This window comes from Schistocerca cancellata, chromosome 6 (genome assembly GCF_023864275.1).
Source record: "Schistocerca cancellata isolate TAMUIC-IGC-003103 chromosome 6, iqSchCanc2.1, whole genome shotgun sequence".
Lineage (NCBI taxonomy): Eukaryota > Metazoa > Arthropoda > Insecta > Orthoptera > Acrididae > Schistocerca > Schistocerca cancellata.
This window is the reverse complement of record NC_064631.1, coordinates 706,990,137-707,008,628: the sequence shown is the minus strand read 5'-3', so window position 1 is coordinate 707,008,628 and position 18,492 is coordinate 706,990,137. Positions and strand designations below refer to the sequence as shown.

The 18,492-nt window shown below is 40.8% G+C and overlaps 1 protein-coding gene across 2 annotated transcripts in view; it reads right to left on the bottom strand.

The window, feature by feature from the left end:
- LOC126191051 (PX domain-containing protein kinase-like protein) overlaps positions 1-18,492 on the bottom strand; it is a 133,172-nt gene that overhangs the window by 38,696 nt on the left and 75,984 nt on the right. The gene's annotated exons all lie outside the window — the stretch shown is intronic.

Sequence of the window (18,492 nt, the reverse complement as noted above, 5' to 3'; positions counted from 1 at the left end):
GTGAGGGGGAGCACTCAGCAACAGGGATGGGAGAGGTGGGGCCACACTACAGAGGGGAGGGGTTTTCAGGGGCCGCGTGACAGCAGTGGCATTGATAGTGGGGCCATGCGGCAGATGGGTAAGGCTCCGCAGGGCAATGGGTTGAGACTGAGGACGGAGTGTGTCCACCGGGTGGGGGGAGAGGTGGAGAGGGCCCACAGGGGGGGGGGGGGGCAGGGGACACGGGTCCATCAGGGGGAAGGAGGACAGAGGCAGAATGGGGCCACAGGGGCAAAGGCGGTGCAGGGCCACAGGGGAGGACATTGGTGCAAGGCAAGAGAGTATGTATGTAGTAGATGTGGAGGGCAGGGAAAAATAGGCAAGTCAGATAACAAGATACAGAAAACTGGAAAGGATCAAGAAAGGAGTAGTTACTGAGAAGAAATGCTGGGTCCAATGAAGTTAACGTAAGTTAAGGCCAAGTGGGTGACAAGAACCAAGGACATGTTGTAATGCCAGTTCCCACCCGTGGAGTACTGAGGAACTGGCATCTGAGGGGAAGAATCCAGATGGAACTTGTTGTGAAACAGACACCGATGTCACAATTAACATGTTGTAGAGCATGTTCCACAACAGGTTATTGTGTGGTGCCTGTATCACCATCCCTACGCCCATCCATCCTAACTGATACCCTGGTCACAGTCATGCTAATATAAAGGGCTGAACAGTGCTTACATAACAGTTTGTATAAGACGCGCTGTTTCACAGGTACCTCTCCCTTTGATAGTATACGTTTTGCCAAATACAGGGCTGATATCGGTGGTAATAAGAGAGCGTATAGGCAAATCTTACAGTGAAGACAGTCACACAGGTAGGAGCCATTGGTGCAGAAGAAGTGTTTAGTCTGACCAGGATACTGTGGAGTTGGGGGATGGGAGGGGGAGAGAGATGCCAAAAAGCTATTCTAGGTGTAGCAGCAAAAGGACAGAGTGGACCTCACTTTATATTCTTCTGGGATTGCTGCATAGTTTTTGGCTTTTATTTTTACAGGAAGCCTATTTCAGCTGAAATTCCATCATCAAGTTATCTTGAACTAATGGTTCAAATTTTGGTACATTATTTCTTATTTTATTTGTATTATTACATATATTTCATTATTACATATTTTTACACGTCTGATGGGTGTTACATCATGCAATATCAGTTGTTCAGCCACTTTCTTGATATTACACTTCTTTGGTGTTATTGAATTATATGTAAGATTTGCATTCCAAACAAGACCTCTCTTAGATCACAAATTCAAATTCAGTGCAAAATCTGTGATAAATAGTACATAGGTCAGACAGGTAGAAACCTCATCATTACATACAGGTACACATTAGAGATAGCAACAATGATCCATCTACTTCTTTCCACCACCTCAAGACCAAACAGCACACAGCAGATAATACAGAACAAGCTATCTAAACTTAACACGTAACACCAAAAGGCCCACTAATGAACATTCTGGAGGAAATGCGAATTTATGTATATACCAACAGAAAAAATTAAATGAGCAAATCAGTCTGAAAAAAACAAACTACATACAGAAAACTTTATTACAATTATCCTTCAGGACAACAGATAGATACAAAAAACAAATAATACGAGACAACCAGATGTTACATTATAGCTAAATTCACAACAGAATACAGATTCGAACGAGCAACACTGTAACTGTACAGCATGACTGGAAATCCTTTCAACAAGTAGATAGAAAGACAAGCCTACAAAAATTAAAGAGTGTGCATAGCACACAAATAATAAGAAACAAATATTTAAATCCATTTACTACTGAATATAAATGAATAACATAGGCCTAAACACAGCCTATATACTGAAATTTGCCCACAAAAATAGATTACAATGACAGTATCCAGTGATGTCGTATGGACATGCATATATTAAGTAACTAAGTAAGTAAGTAAGTAAGTAATAACCAAAAAATAAAACTACCAAAATTTGTAAATAATACCAAAAGTTAAAAAATACATACACTTATAAAAAAGAAAATACGCCATCATACATATAACTCACAGAAAAAGAAAAAGCATAACAGTAACAAAAATCAATACCTACATTACAGCAATTATAAGCAGAACCATACAATATTGCCAGATTATCTGTCACGAAAATACTGATATAAAGAATATAATCTGATAACTACATAAAGTAATAAATCAGATAAAGTGATAACCAACCATTGCTACTCCAAAGGCATCAAAGAAACATAATCAACATGCAAATAGAGAGTAATAGAACCATCTATGTCAAAACCATCAGATGTACGTAAAAATGTACATTAATGAAGTCTATTTAATAATTACCTATAAAATTAGAAATAATGTACTAAAATTATGCACCATTAGGTACAGTTTAGGTGAGGATGGAAATTCAGGCAAAACAGGCCTATTGTAAAAATAAAGGCAATCAAATTTAGCAACGTACTTTGAATTATAATTATTACAGAATGGACCTCATCTCAGGGTAGGATTTCAGGAAGTCATGAGCTTGTCAAAGTAGCTCATTAATACATTCAAGACAAGAATAACAATAAGTAACAGGTGTATTCCTAAGCTTTTTCTTGGAGGGATAAGCACTATCAGGATTTGTTTGATTGCCCAGGAAATTGTTTTTGAACAAGGCTGGTGGGGTAATTATCTCCTGTAAATGCTGAGATGAGAATGGTGTATTGCTTGAAAGAGTCTGCTGAACAAACCTATTTGCCTTGAATGCCAGTGCTGTATGGCAGTGAACATTTGACATGGAAAGATTGGCAACTGTCAAAATCTAAGTATTGTTGTTTGTCAGTAGGTTTAATGTGAACAGAAGTGTGTAGTTGACTCTTGGTGAGGATGAAGTCAACATCAAGGAAAGTGACGTGATTCAAAATAGAATCATGTGAAATTTAATTGGGAGAATGTACTACGAGATTCCAAGAATTTTAACAAGTCAACCTCATCATGAGTTCCTAAGACAAAGGCTTCATCAACGTATCTGAACCACCTACATTATTGTCTCCTGCATTAGTTTATTTTTCAAACACAGTAGATTCTAGAATGAGGTTCGCAGGAGAACTTCTGTGAAGTTTGGAAGGCAGGAGATGAGGTACTGGCGAAAGTAAAATTGTGAGGATGGTTCGTGAGTCGTGTTTGGATAGCTCAGCTGGTAGAGCACTTGCCCGCGAAAGGCAAAGGTCCCGAGTTCGAGTCTCGGTTCTGCACACAATTTTAATCTGCCAGGAAGTTTCACAGTAGATTCTGCTTTTTTCCTCTTACTGTTTGCCATGTTAACTTTTGTCTTTTTGCACATCTTCTGCAATTGCAATTTACTGTTGTAATATTTTCTATCGTATAGTCCACTTTTCTGGCAAGAAATTCTCATTCACTCATTACCTCTTGTTTACCCTTGCCTTTTCTCATTATTTTCGTATGACTTTTTCTACATTTTTCCCATTATATTCCTTTCTTCTCTCATTTTCCCCACCCCCTATGCTTCTTTATTGCAAACACCTACCATCTCTAGTACTCCAAACCCTCCTCTTTTGACATGATAAATCCCATTACGTATTATATTCGGTCCTTTCAAAAACATTCTTTATCTTTATCAAAATTAAGGTCTCAATGTCTGTTTCTTGAAACCCATCTGTCCCTGGGAGTTACCCTCAAAGGTCTAACATTGAAAGTCCATGTTTCGGGATGTAATCCTCCTCTATAATAGCCTCTTATACAGTTTAAAATACAGCAATCTCTTACAAATACCTAGCTAATCTATGCTGATTGCCATTCCACCAGCCTTTTCTCCTACCACAATATCCTGGCGTTATCTGCCCCTGATGTTTCCATGGGTGGTATCATCTGCCAAGCCACCAAACTACACATCAAAACACTATCTTACCTTCTCCTAAACTATGTCAACAGCAGTACTCTCTTTCCCATCCCTCACCAGCTCCCTACAGAGCCACACCATCAACCACTACTCTCTTACAAAATGAGTTTGGCCAACCTACAGAACCACACCTGTACTGGGTTCTCAACCTCTCATCTAAGGTATTATATCCTTCTGAATTATCTGTATTATACAAGGATCTCACTTTCAGCCCTAAACTTGCATCTACTCATGCTGCTTAGGAAGGATTTACTTTCCATCACATGTAATGTCAATTTGCAACACAATTCCAAAACCTTTCCAACAGCAAACCTGACACTGAACCCTGTCCTGAGTTCCAACCTCAATCTCAACTTGATCCACTGCTACCACCTCAAAGTTGCCACTTACCACTCTTCGAAGAATTCCTTAACATTCCGTGTTGCTTCAGGACCCTTCCCCAAGCCCCTATAACATGACCCTAACCTGACCTCTGCAGAACTCCAGGCTCTTCATTCCCTAAAAGCTGATGACTCCTCCATTATCCTCCCAGCAGACAAAGAATCTACCACTGTGGTATTTGATGGATGGAGTATGTAAGCGAGGGTCCAGGCCAGCTGTTTGACACCTGTAGGTACAGCATCTGCCATCAAGATACCATTCCTGTGACACAAACTGACATACACTTCCTCCTTACCACCTTGGGCACCTCACAAGGACTAACACCTTAATCCATAAAACTTTTTACTCCTCCCAAACCACAACACCTCCCACCTTTTACTTTCTTCCTAAGATCAACAAACCCAATCACCTTGGCCATCTCATAATTGCCGGCTTCAAAGCACCCACTGAACATAAATCTGCCTTAGTTGATCAACGCTTGAAACCTATAGTACAAAGATGTCCCTCCTATATTAAAGACACCAACCATTTCCTAGACTGTCTGAAATCCATACCCATCTGACTCCCATCACACACCTTGCTTGTCACCATTGATGCCACCTCTCTCTATATTAACATCCATCATGTACATGGTTGTTCTGTTGCTGAACAGTTCCTCAATCAGTGCCCAACTGAATCCAAACCTATGACATCCTTTCTTTGCTCATCTCAATCAACTTACACTTACCAACAAGTACTTTGCCTCTGAGGAGCAGACATACAAACAAATCAGGGGCACAGCCATGGAAACCATGCTGCTTCCTTCCTATGCCAACCTATTCACTTGAAGAGGGTTTTCCTGGGATCCATAAGCTTTCAGCCCCTGGTCTGGTTTAGATGCATTGATGACAGATTTACCATATGGTCCCATAATGACTCTGATCTGTTAAAATTCTTGGAACCTCTAAATCCATCTTCCCAATTAAATTTAACATGATCCTATTATAAATTGCAAGACACTTTCTTGATGTTGATCTCTTCCTCACAGATGATCAGCTACACACTTCCATTCATATTAAAACTGCTAACAAGAAACAGTACTTACATTTTGACAGATGGCATCCTTTCCACATCAAACATTCCCTCCCATACCATCTTGACATCCAAGGCAAACACATTTGTTCAGAAGTACACTCTTTACAGCAATACACCACCATTCTCACCCCAGCATTCACTGGACATAATTACCCCACCAGCCTAGTTCAAAAGCTGATTTTCCAGGCTATCACAATCAATTCTTGTACTGCTGATCCTTCCAACAAACAGTGTAGAGTACAAGTCTTGGCACTCAATATCATGCCATGAAATGAGATCCATTCTGCCTGACATTTTTCCCACCACACCTAAACATAGTCCACATCTGCCCCTGGAAATATCTTATAGTTTGAATTCTGGTTCCGAAATTTCTGTCTTACCATCATGTAATCAACACCTTCCAGAGCCTCCAGGTATCTTCCACATATACTATCTTCTTTCACAGTTCTTAAATTAAGTGTTTGCTATGACTAAATTATGCTCCATGCAAAGTTCTACCAGTCAGCTTCCTCATTCATTCCTTTCCCTCAGTCACTATTTCCTTACTATTTTTTCTCCTCTTCCTACTACCAAATTCCAGTAACCCATCACAATTAAGTTTCCCTCTCCTGTAACTATCTGTATAATTTCTTTTATCTCGTCGTACATTCTTTCAATCTCTTCATCTACAGAGCTAGCTAGCATATAAACTTGGTTAGTGTTGGCTTTGTCTCTCTTGGCTACAATAATGTGTTCCTACACTGCTTACAGTAGCTTACCTGCATTCCTGTCTTCTTACTCATTATTAGACCTACTCCTGCATTACCCTTGTTTGATTTTGTATTTATAACCCTGTACTCTTCTCCAGACGAGAAGTCTTGTTTGTCTTGTCACCAAATTTCATTAATCCGTACTACCGTATTTACTCGAATCTAAGCCGCACTCGAATCTAAGCCGCACCTGAAAAATGAGACTCGAAATCAAGGAAAAAAAAATTTCCCAAATCTAAGCCGCACTTGAAATTTGAGACTCGAAATTCAAGGGGAGAGAAAAGTTTTAGGTCCCACCTCCAAATCGAAACAAAGTTCATCTAATTGTAATAAGAGACACAATTTAGGTCGAATGAATGACGATACAGCTGCAGTAGTTTGGTTCGAGTCGTAAGCTTAGCAGTTAAGGTTTACCAGGTAGCCATTGCTATGCGTCAGGCGCTCCGTCCGTATTCATACGGGTACCCTTCCTTTTCACGTGCTTCGTCTGGTTTGAATTGATTGCTTATTTTTCTTTGTTATAGGTGTTTACGTCACTCTAAGCTGAAAATGCATTACTGTACTGTGTCATGCATTGTTTGTCGCATTCTGATTGTGTGTGTTTACGGCCTGTCGCCGCTCGCGGCATGTCCTGCTTTTGTGCGCGCTATCCCCGCTTACAAATAAAAAATAAAGAGGAATCGTCTCATTAGCGAAACATTTGTTGTTACTTACACTACTGCTTTCTTTGATAATGATCAACAAGAACCAAATAATAGACTGCGTATGATAGATGATGTTCTGAACGAAATTTTAACGAAAATTTTTCTCCGTTTGAAAATATTTGCAGGCGGCTTTTTAGTTCATTACATTCTGCACAGAAATTAGAGTCATCTTAGATTTAAAAATCTAGTCAATTGCCGTGCTTCATTTCTGACTGTATCACTATTCGGCATAAGAATAATACGAATATAAACATTACATGATATGTATATTCTTCCACGTTTGCTGTTGTCTCACTCTAGTTTCGTAGTTTATTAGGCAGACAGGATTTAAATGAGATAGTAGCAAACACGAAACAATACATGGCAAAATGTTTATATTCGTATTATTCTTATGGTGAAGAGAATACTGCATGTGATTCACAATTCATAAAAGTTCCTGTTAGCAACCATCTCTTCTCACAGGTAGGAAAAAATTCAGAACGCAGAGTTGGCCATATTGACAAACATCCCAAACAGTCTTGCCAGTCGCATTTTTGTAGTACATTGAAATGCAGCTACATTCGAAGATGAACAATATGAAATTTGTATTTACTTCGTTGGATAATGTACCAAAATGCAGTGGTCGAAACTCGGGGCGGAGGAAAAAGGCTCGTCTTCAACCTTTTTTTTTTTAATTTATTTACTGACGCAGAGGTTTTGGTGCCAGTATTTATCTTTGTGCCTACAAATCATGCCTTTGTAGCGCTACATATATTCGACGGCAGAAGTTAGTTGTAGCGGCACCCACCAACATTTTTCAGAACTCCCGCTTGCTTTGCACTCGATTCTAAGCCGCAGGCGGTATTTTGGATTACAAAAACCGGAAAAAAAGTGCGGTTTAGATTCGAGTAAATACGGTATATCTAGCTTCAACCTACCCATTCCCCCTTTCAAATTTTTTAACCTACGCACCTGATTAAGGGATCTAAACGTCCCACAACCTGTTATGTAGAATGCTAGTTTTGTTTTTCCTGATGTCAACCTCCTCCTATCCCCTGATGGGAGACCCAAATGGAGTGCTATTTTACCTCCATAATATTTTACCCAAGAGGATGCCATCATCTTTTAACCATAAAGTAGAGCTGCATGTCCTTGGGAAAAGTAATAGCTGTAGTTTCCCCTCACATTCAGCCATTCACAGTACAAGCACAGCAAGGCCATGTTGGGTGATGTTCCAAGGCCAGATCAGTCAATCAGCCATACTGTTGCTCCTGCCACTACTGAAAAGGTAGCTGTCCCTCTTCAGAGATCACATGTTTGTCTGGCCTCTCAACAAATACCCCAACATTGTGGCTGCAGCTACGGTAAGGCTATCTGAATCACTGAGGCATGCACGCTATGATATTTCAATTGACATGTACCCACTTAGGCCAATGCAGGCTAAGATGGGCAGAGCAACGATGTCACTGCACACAAATCATCCACATGCCGTCAACACACTGCAGCTCAGAAGAAGACAAGACCACTCGGTTCACCCCAGCGGGGTACCAGGGCTGTTTACCACACTCGTTCAAGTTCTTCACCTGCCCATTGTCGGAATGAATGTCCCTTGGTGCTGCCATAAGTCCATGTGGGTCAGCAATCTTGGTGACTTTGGTTACAAAAGGGTCAGATAAGGCCAATGCCCTAGTTTGAACTCCAGGTCAGGTGTTAACCAGAAGATCATGTCCCTAACTAGTGAAGTCCACATATGAGGTAGTGCATTGGAGACACTTAAACCAACACTTGTGTGAGAGAAAACTGTAAGCGTGCCATCATCACATGCCTTTGATGATCAAAAGTCTATGTGAGCAAATGAAAAGGATCTTTGAAGTTCAACTTCTCAGGGGCTGCAGAGGGTTTCAAATTCTGCACGATTTTATATAATACCGCGTTGCTGGACAATAACAATGCAGCCTTATCAACTGGAGTGCCAACACACATTACCTAGCAGTGCAGCAAGAAGGTGCAGAAAATTCTCCACCTTTTCATAGCCTCACTGAAACCGGCAAATGTCAGGGGAGAAGCTTCTCTGCCGGCATGGGGGCTCGCTATCAGTGCGGCTTGAATACAGAACAATTCTGCATTCTGTTTGAGCAGTTCCTGCACGTGCACTTGCTGTACCTGTTGTAGAAGTATTGCAAAAATTCCAGGTCTATGGTGACCCCAAGTTAACACTAGCAAAAGAAGACAGAGAGAGAGAGAGAGGGGATAGAGAGAAAGAGAGAGGGGGAGTTAGAGAGGGAGGGAGGGGGGGTTACAGAGGGAGGGAGGGAGGGAGAGAGAGAGAGAGAGAGAGAGAGAGAGAGAGAGAGAGAGCACTGGGGTATCACCTCTGTGTAACAATGTACGAAAAGACAACCATTCATACACAGAAGCAAGCACACCTTATGCACACATGAACGCAAACTCCAGCGTCTCGGTCCAGAATGGCATTTCGCCCCGAGATGCTGAAGTCGGTGGTTATGTGTGCGTGAGGTGGGCTTGCTTGTATATGAATGGTGTGTGTGTCTGTCTTCTTTATGATAAGTAGCAATCTGTCTTTTCCTACACTGTCAGCGTGAATGCAGCTTTACTACCCACAGGGTGGCTGACTATCGGCTGGGGAACTGAACCCCAGGAGAGGGGATGAATCTTGACGTGTGAGTCGATCTGCAGATAAGCAGTGTCTGGACACTGCTTAGAGAATGAGCACAGAGGAAAATACAACAGGGGACCAGCACAAGCGACTGACAACTGAGCTCACCGAAACAGAGTGCTGCAAAGCTTGGTCCTTGGGTACTGAAATCAGTATTACAGGGTGTATACATGGACAAGGAAAAAAATTCCAGGATTTTTCCCGGATTTACCGGTTGAAAATACACTTTCTCCCGGGTAAAAATACAGTTTTTCCATGTTAAATGACAGTATACTTTTCCTCATCAGTTTAAAACGTATCAATCCTTTGAATGTTTATGGTTTTAAACACCGACATAGAATTTCCCGACACTTTAGAAAACGAAACTCGGGGGGAAAAAAGCACATTTTGGAAAGATCTTCGATGTGAAGCAACATTTCCGCTGCATATTTCCGTGTTACGAACGTATAAATTCGAATACCACCAAACACCGCATGTTACTTTCTGAAGCATTGAAATTGAGATTGCGACTCGCTTTTGTAAGCCAGTCACAGCTCATGTAACGTGATCTCGCCAGCTGATGACAGCATAGGACACGTGATGTAGTGAGCCAATAGCAAGATCACTTAAGTAGCGCGAACACAAAAAATAAGAAAAGTTAATGGTTTGAATTAATATACATAGTGTTGCTACAAGAAACGAAAAGCTTTCACATGTAAGATTTGTCTCGAAGATTAATAAGCTGCAAGAGAAGCTAAGCTTCCACATATAATGTTGATTTTTCTTGCGCGTGTTACACTTTAAGGCTAGGCGCAAACTGAGACGCGTATAGCACTTGTGACGTGACACGACACTACAGCACGACACGCACTTGCCGCACGAGTCGCGCTGGTGCAGCGCATATTGCGGCGCGTACACCATACTTCGCACGCGCCGACTGGCGACGCTCTGCGCTGACAGAACCGAAGCACGCGCAACCTGTTACCTTCCTCAAACGATTTTACAGAAACTATTCACTGACAACATTTGATTTTTTGCCTTACTTGTAGCGTTATATGTCAGCTTCGTGGCGAAGTGCCCATCATCTCGCTAATGACCACTCTTATTGTGATGTACACATTTTAGTAAGACACTATGCAAAACTCAAAAAGTTTGCAGCGAAAATTAGGGGTCACTATGATTTTGCGTTTGGTGCGTATTACACCATATGTTGCTGCGTATGAAATTTAGCTAACATGTAGAATTTTTGTTTAGACTTGGGAGGAGGTCTCTATGTGCCTCCGATCTCGAGAAAATGGATCCTATGCAGCGCACCCACTTCCGATCTCACGCCCGCGAGAATGAAGTACTCGCAACATTTCTTATATCTCCTAAAACACTAGAGACATCGAAACGAAAGTTTGGCGAATGATAGCACACAAGGAGGAAAGTGTTTTGTCAATTCTTAAACACATGGAACTTCCTTGTCTATGGCGATATATCAGTACTTATACTTACATTTTATTTATTTCAGTCCAGTGACTAATTTTTTAAGAGTTATCGACAGCTACCGAAACAAGATTTTCCTAGTATGAAAATAAACATAAAATTTCTTCTCTTATGTTACTGCAAACCGACACTATGAGGTTTTTCGTAAGCTATTGAGCTCTGTGACTGCCAATTACTTGTTTAATGAGGCATTCCGTTTCAGAATTCTGTCGCAATAGCTCCTGTGAGATGAGTTTGGCAACTTACACTGTGACAAGGGAAGTACAATTAAACCTGTACCAACAGAAATGTGGCTGTTACTCATAAATGGTGATGCTTCTTCGAATGAGGAAAGGTTAACTAACACAAAAATAGATTGCCAGTTCTGTTGGAATTTTGGTGGAATCCCCGTAACACATCGTATTTTTAACACTGAGCGACTGGAATGGAAACTTACCAAAGGATTTTATTCCGTCTCCTGATATGAGCAGTATTAAAATAATGACATGCGTTCCTTCAGGCAGAATGATAGGCACATGCCAGATACTGGTTACTCACCTACGGTTTGCCAAACTGACAATGTGTGATCGCGAATAAAATAGTTGTTATTGAGAAAAATTAACAATTGATATGTCGCACAACACAATGGTCAGTGTATTGTCAGCAGCGGAGGAAAATGCGCGCGACAAGAATGTGGAAGCCAGCCATGTGTGCCTTGTGAGCTGAAGTTCGAAAAACATTGTCATGAAAGTTAGATCTGCCTTTGACAGCAGTACATTTCAACAAATGAAATATATCTAATCATGATACTCTTTTAGGATATTCCTACTTTTGTAATAATACCGACCATTTTCTTGATTTGTGTAGCCTATTGTATAATTAGTTTATTAATGCTGATAATGTGCATGCAACAATTAAAATGCTTTTTCTCATCACGGAGAACCAATTAAAACATTGTTATTTGTGACTGCTTTTCGACTGTTTCTAGCTTGTAGTGGAAATGTGATATTCACATGCATGTAGTACAGTGTGTCATATTACATTATTACATCCATATCCAAGTAATCACAGTGAGACTTCTATACTTCAGATCTTGTAAGCTTTTTACCAGGAGATTACCCCTTTCCAAATTTTTGTAACAGATCGTACAGATACGCCAGCATACTAGGTAGCGAGAAGATAACCTTGTTTTACTTTCCTGCCTTGCTTCTTAATCACACGATTTTATAATATTCCTTGCTTCCTTATTCACTACCCTCTGTCCCTTCATGAGATTTGAAAACATCGCGGAGCCATATGATACAATTCCAGAGGCCAATGGCTCACCAGTTACTGAAGTATGCATTTTTCTTGACAGAAGAAAAACAAAAAAAAACTATACGGATATAAATAACAGAAAAGCATAATGTACTAACGAAGAAAGCTGGACCGTTTAATTGGCGAAAAATGAAACACTACCCAAAGGCAATAAAATTTAGTATACAGTAAGGCAATATTTATCGTATTGGCAATACTACTACCGCTCATATGCGCCGTGCCGATAGGTGCGTATGGCCCGACTACTTTTCCGCTCCCCGCCTCAAATTTCCCACGGTGCTAGCGAGGCACGCGCGACGCGCGGCGCGAGAAACTGTGCCTCAACCACAACGCCGCGCGACCTGGCGCAGGCGCGTGTCGCGTCACAGTCGCGTCGCGTCGCGTCGCAATTTGCACGGTCCTATTTGAACCTGTGATGTTACAAAAACACGCGCTGCGCCGCGCCACACACGAAATACGCATCTCCATTTGCGCCTTGCCTAAGATTCATCACACAAATGTGCCAGTAAAATTTTTAATAACGACGTAAATGTCTGATCTTCTGGGCGCGTAATTCTTCTCGACAGTCATCCTCAAAGAGTTGATTTTTAAATGAGAGTCAAACGCTCTGTGTTTTATGAAATTCATCTTACATTTTCGCACGTAGTTCATCTTGCGTAAAAGGAAATTTACTTTGAAAGTAACGCTTTTCAAACCACCATTCGCAATATTTTCCCGTCACCTGTTAGAAATTGGTTCGTTTCAGCACTGCCAGAGAGCGCCAGATAACAGGCGTCACTGCGCTTGCGCAGCTACGATGACACAGGAAGCCCGTATGTTCGTACGTGTAAAAAATTAAAAGATCTTGTATTATGCCATAAAAGAAAAAAAGACATCCTGGAGCTCGCAGAAGAGCTTCTGTAAAGTTTGGAAGGTAGGAGACGAGATACTGGCAGGAGTGAAGCTGTGAGGGCCGGGCGTGAGCCATGCTTCGGTAGCTCAGATGGTAGAGCACTTGCCCGCGAAAGGCAAAGGTCCCGAGTTCGAGTCTCAGTCGGGCACACAGTTTTAATCTGCCAGGAAGTTTCATATTCTAAACAGTTTTTTATCAAATATTTTGGTCGCAACTGCAGCATTATCCCTGACCAGTAGTTTCCCTTAGTGGTTGCTATGACTTTAACATTTGGGATCCCATGCTGTGCTAATTTAGAAGCTTGGCACTCAGGTCACAAGATTTGTCGAGTTGTGAATTTCCATCTTTTTTTTTTTTTTTTTTTTAATTACACTGTCCCGGTACAACATCAACAAGACAATTGAAGTACTTTGTAGTCCTCATTGTACCCCTTTCTGTGGCAACTCTCAGCCACTGCAGATTTCTCTGGTTGGTTCGGACGTGTTTGTCACCAATGCTTCACGAAATCTGTCTTCCATGGTGTGAAAAGTTTGTCTGACATATGACTTCCTACAGGTACTAGTAATCTTAGAAATGCCTTGATTGTCCTTTAATGAGCCTAGAAGAGCTTGAGTTTCACTAGTGCACAGAAAACATATTAAACATTGTCTTTCTTCAGTAATTTTCCTATTTTTGAATAAAACACAGCCGAAGTATGGCATGACAACTATTCCTCTCTATTCTTCTAGCCCCTCCCATTGACTGACATGTGCAGGGTGTAAGGCATGGGGAATCTTCCATTCAGAATATCCATTTTGCAGGAAGACAGTGTAGAGATGGCGTAGCTAATTGCATCAGCTGTCTGGATCCAATATGGCTCACGCTCTGTGGACCAACGTTCTAAGTATACAACTTTGTTGTGAAAGATGGTCACAGGATGTTGTGAAGGATTGTAAGTGTATATTCAAGTTTGTTGCTTTAGCTACATAGCATGACTCAAGGTCCTATCCCCTTATCTGCAGAAACACTCCCGGGAATGGAATTTCTCATTTTTCTCCCTCTTCATTGTAAACCTGATGTTAGGATCCTATGAACTGACATGACTTAATGCATTCAGCAATGCAGTCCTGTGGGGCAGAATACAAAGACGCCATCAACATTATGCCAACAACACACTGATTTTGAACCCTGCAACCTGCAATGGTCTCTCTTCAAGGTCTTCCATAATGTGAGTTAACGAGCATTCGCTCTCATTGAAGTATACGGCCGAAAGTGTCACCCTTCAGAAATTGTGAAACGAACCCTGTCGTCCAGGACTGTGTGCCACAAAGAGCACAGATCTGCCATGAGATGGGGAAATTCACAGGCATCTGTTGTGCTGAATGAGGTCTAAGCGCTGCAGTGTGCGAGTGAGACAGACGAGAACCTACGTCTTAGGAAAACCCTGTAGAAGATGTTTGTGGCCAAGGAGAGGTAGCAGTGTTAAATATGACAGAACTAACATCGCCCATAAAGGGAAACATTTATGAAAACTATTTAATTCTGTAGTAGTGCAGGGAATGAAGCCACAGTAATTTTGATCTCCCATCCTCCATAAATTTTCATGGCGATCGAAATAAAACTTGAATATTGATCATATCTAAAATAGTTTAGGACTTACTGTTAAAGTGAAATTAATAAGTTTTGTAACAAAGACCTGAATGCTAAAGTCTGAATGCTTTGGTCAATCTTAACGATCAACATTTCATATAGAAGCGCATCATTAAAATGACAAATGTTGTAACTATCAACAATGAAACTTTATTTGTTTAAAAGATACAGTAAATTTAAATTATCAGTATTTTCAGTTAAGTATCAGAGCAACATTTCCTCCACACAAAACACATTGAACGATGACAGCATGACAACTTATTGAATCGTTAGGTAACAGAATATATGTTGTAAAGTTTAGTGCATAATAGTTACTTTTGTTCTTTATTTATTTATTTATTTATTTATCAGAAAGCACATTGGTGCAAGGGTACTGGTTGTGACATTCAAAGCTAAGAAGGAAACTGTATTGGTTTGATGTAAACAAATTTAATGTTTATTATCTAATGGATATTATTGTTACTTTATTTAGAATGTGAAAGTGGTCACGCTTTGATTATTTAAATACGTTAAAATGTTAAATAATGTAGAATAAGCTGTAGCCAATCAGATGGATGGCTTCAGGAAAGAGAAGTGCCGTAGTCAGTTGAGCAAGGATGTTCGGCGCATGGGAAACGTGGCTGGGAACGGGCAGAGGGACAGTGAAACAACTTAGAAAATTTCGCGTTGTGTGGTATCGCAGGACAGTCTCTGAGCGGTGAGCAGCTGTGCGCCTGGTGTGAACTAACTTTTCGCATAGTTAACGAGGTGGAGTATTGGACTTGTAATTCACGATGAGATTGTGAATGATCGAACAGTGTCAAATGGATATGCGCTAGAGTATAACAGTAATTCCAAATACGACCACTTTCACTATTAGTTTACTTTCTGAATAAACATTATTCTAATCAAATCACAACTGCATGGCCTAAGTCATTTATTGGTCGTTAATTTAGCTACCAATATCATTATTACTGATGATGTATGTTATATTAATATTGTATATTTCATACAATTTCGCAAACTTGACATCAGTCAGACAATTTAACCAAACGGTTACAAGTGTCTAATTTAGAGTGTGTAATGCAACATGTGCAGTTCAACGCCTAGACAGTTTGAGCCAAGACATTTCGACAAAGAGGAACCGCATGTGAGCCCGAACATCTATGGGATGTTCACTCACAATAAAAAGATTAGTTAAAATGGGTGATAAGTGGCTACTGTTCAAAGTACTGATCACTGAATAAAAACTAGGTCGAAATGAGCATATAATAGAACAAATTTATGAATTCCCCTATCAGCTTTTCATCAATGAACAACAGTGATTTCTGAAACGGGATTTGACTGAAAGGTGAGACTATGTCAAAATTCACTAGTATATCTGATGGTACGAGCCGACGAATGAAGTTTTCCAAGTTGCACATGTAGTGCTCACATTTTCCTACTGAAGGCTAAAGGGCCAAATTGCAAGACTGGATGTTTTGTCAGTCGTGTGTTCGCACCCTAATAGCCTAATATTACTCACAATGAGTCAAAGTGGCATTATTCTTGTGAATCAGGCAATCTGTATAGCCTGGGAAGGATGGATGCTTGTGTACATAGTCTCTTGGCCACAACATGACCCTGATGCCCTTGAGGAGCTCTAAAGTTCTTTGCTGTTGTTTTGGCTTGGGGTCCTTATTTAGTACACAATATGCAGAGCCATCCAATAGCTAGTTCATCTTGCTTAAGTATGTCAGTCTGGAGAGGATGTGTTGCCCTTATCCTTCTGGAAAATCATAACATGAGGAGTCTGTCATAAGTATTGAGACACTGACCTCTCTACACTTAAGACACTGTTCTTGGGTACTGATGCCCGTGTCAGAGCACTGCATTGCTCCTCCTAGTCATCTCTACAGTGTCCCTGGTAGTTTCAGGACTCTCTGTTTGACAGAGCTAATGATATCCAGAATTAGTAGTATCCTTGGGCTGGGCATGAAGTTCAGACCCTTCTCCAAGACTAAAACCTATGCCTCAGACAAGTTTTGGGCATTAGGCTGTACTTGGTCCATTTAGAAAGTGTATCTTCTAACTTACCTTCTTACAGCAAACAACAACAAAAGCAATTAAACTTTTCAGTTTTACACGTTGTGTCATGTTGCTGCTTCCAGTTCAAGAACACCCAAGTAGCACTATAAATCCACGACTAAGAATCTGCTGCTGGTCCAGACAAAAATCTTCAGATCAAACACAAAGACCTCAGAATATGATGTCCAATACACTCTGAGTATGGTGAATCCTCTCCCTCACTATTATTAATTCTGTTGGCCACTGCAGTCTTCATAAACTGCATCCCCTAAGTGAAGATCGAAATAAATTAACATATTGGAATCTTCATATGAACGTAAGGGCACACAGCAGTCGGCTCCTCTTTTTCTGAAGTTTATCAAAATTATTTTTTTCACCATTTCCTCTCCTGTGCATGTACAGGATGTGCTGCTATAGATTTTCCTGACAGAATAGTTGTAGAAATGGTTTTCGGGTGAGCAGTTGGATGTCATTGTGATATCCCAACAATATTTCACCCGCACAACTGACCAACATCTTCAGGTGTGACGAACACACTGCTGAGCTATGACTGTCACCTATTTAACCAGTCTAATTGGGAAACACACAATTGTAAAGGTACCAAATTCAGTCGGCAGGATTTAAGATTTCCATATCAAAAGCAAACAGGACACTTCTTGGATGATGAATGAAGGACTTTGGCACATGGGGAAAAGCCGTCATTCCTACTAGGTGTCGACATTGGCCACCCCAGTGCCCTCTGACCGAAGCTGCATGCTGAAATAACCTTCTGCACTGTCATATGACAATCTCTGCTATTGTTGTCCAAATATTTAAGTTGACACTGCAATGTCACCCCTTGGATTCCCATGATGGTTACTGTGACTTTAGAATTTCCATCACCAGATCCCTTGCTGTGCTAAATTGGAAGCCTGTGTGTCTGTTCACAAGATTTGTTGAGCACTGTATTTCCACCACATTTTTAATCATGCTATCCATGTACGAAGATATCAATGAGGGAACTTTGGTGCTTTTGCAGTGCATATTGTGCGTCGAACTGAGAGAAAAGGTGGTAGACATTCACAGCATCACGTTTACAACAGAGTTTAAGAAAAAAATGGAGAACTACTGCTCCTGGATGTGTTGGTGCGGAGAAAAGAGGATGGTACTTTGGATCATGCTGTATACTGTTAACCAACACTGACAGATTCATACTTATAGGCCAGCAGCTGTCACCATCTTTCCTACCAAAATGGTATTCTTAGGGCATTGGAGCATTGATCATGAGTCATATCAGATTCAAACAGCTGATCCAATGAGCAATGCAACCTTCATACCACCTCCCTGCAAAATGGAGATATTCTGACTGGACTATTTGCCATGCATTACACCCTGTGCATGTCAGGCAATGGGGGGAGGGCTAGAAGAAATAGAAAAATATAGAGGAATAGTCATCCTGTCATACGTTGACAGTGTTTCTTAGAAAATAGGATGATCACCGAAGAAACACAATGTTAAATTTGTCTTCTGTCCACCAACAAAACTGAGGACTGTTCTAGGCTCAATGAAGGACAATCTCGGCTTGCGAAGGCCTGGTGTTTGATTCCTTGTAGCCATGGACAGTCATACACTGTACAAACTTGTTACAACATGGAAGGCAGAAGTGTCAAACTTTGATGACACACGTCTGGACTGACCAGAAAAATCTGCAGT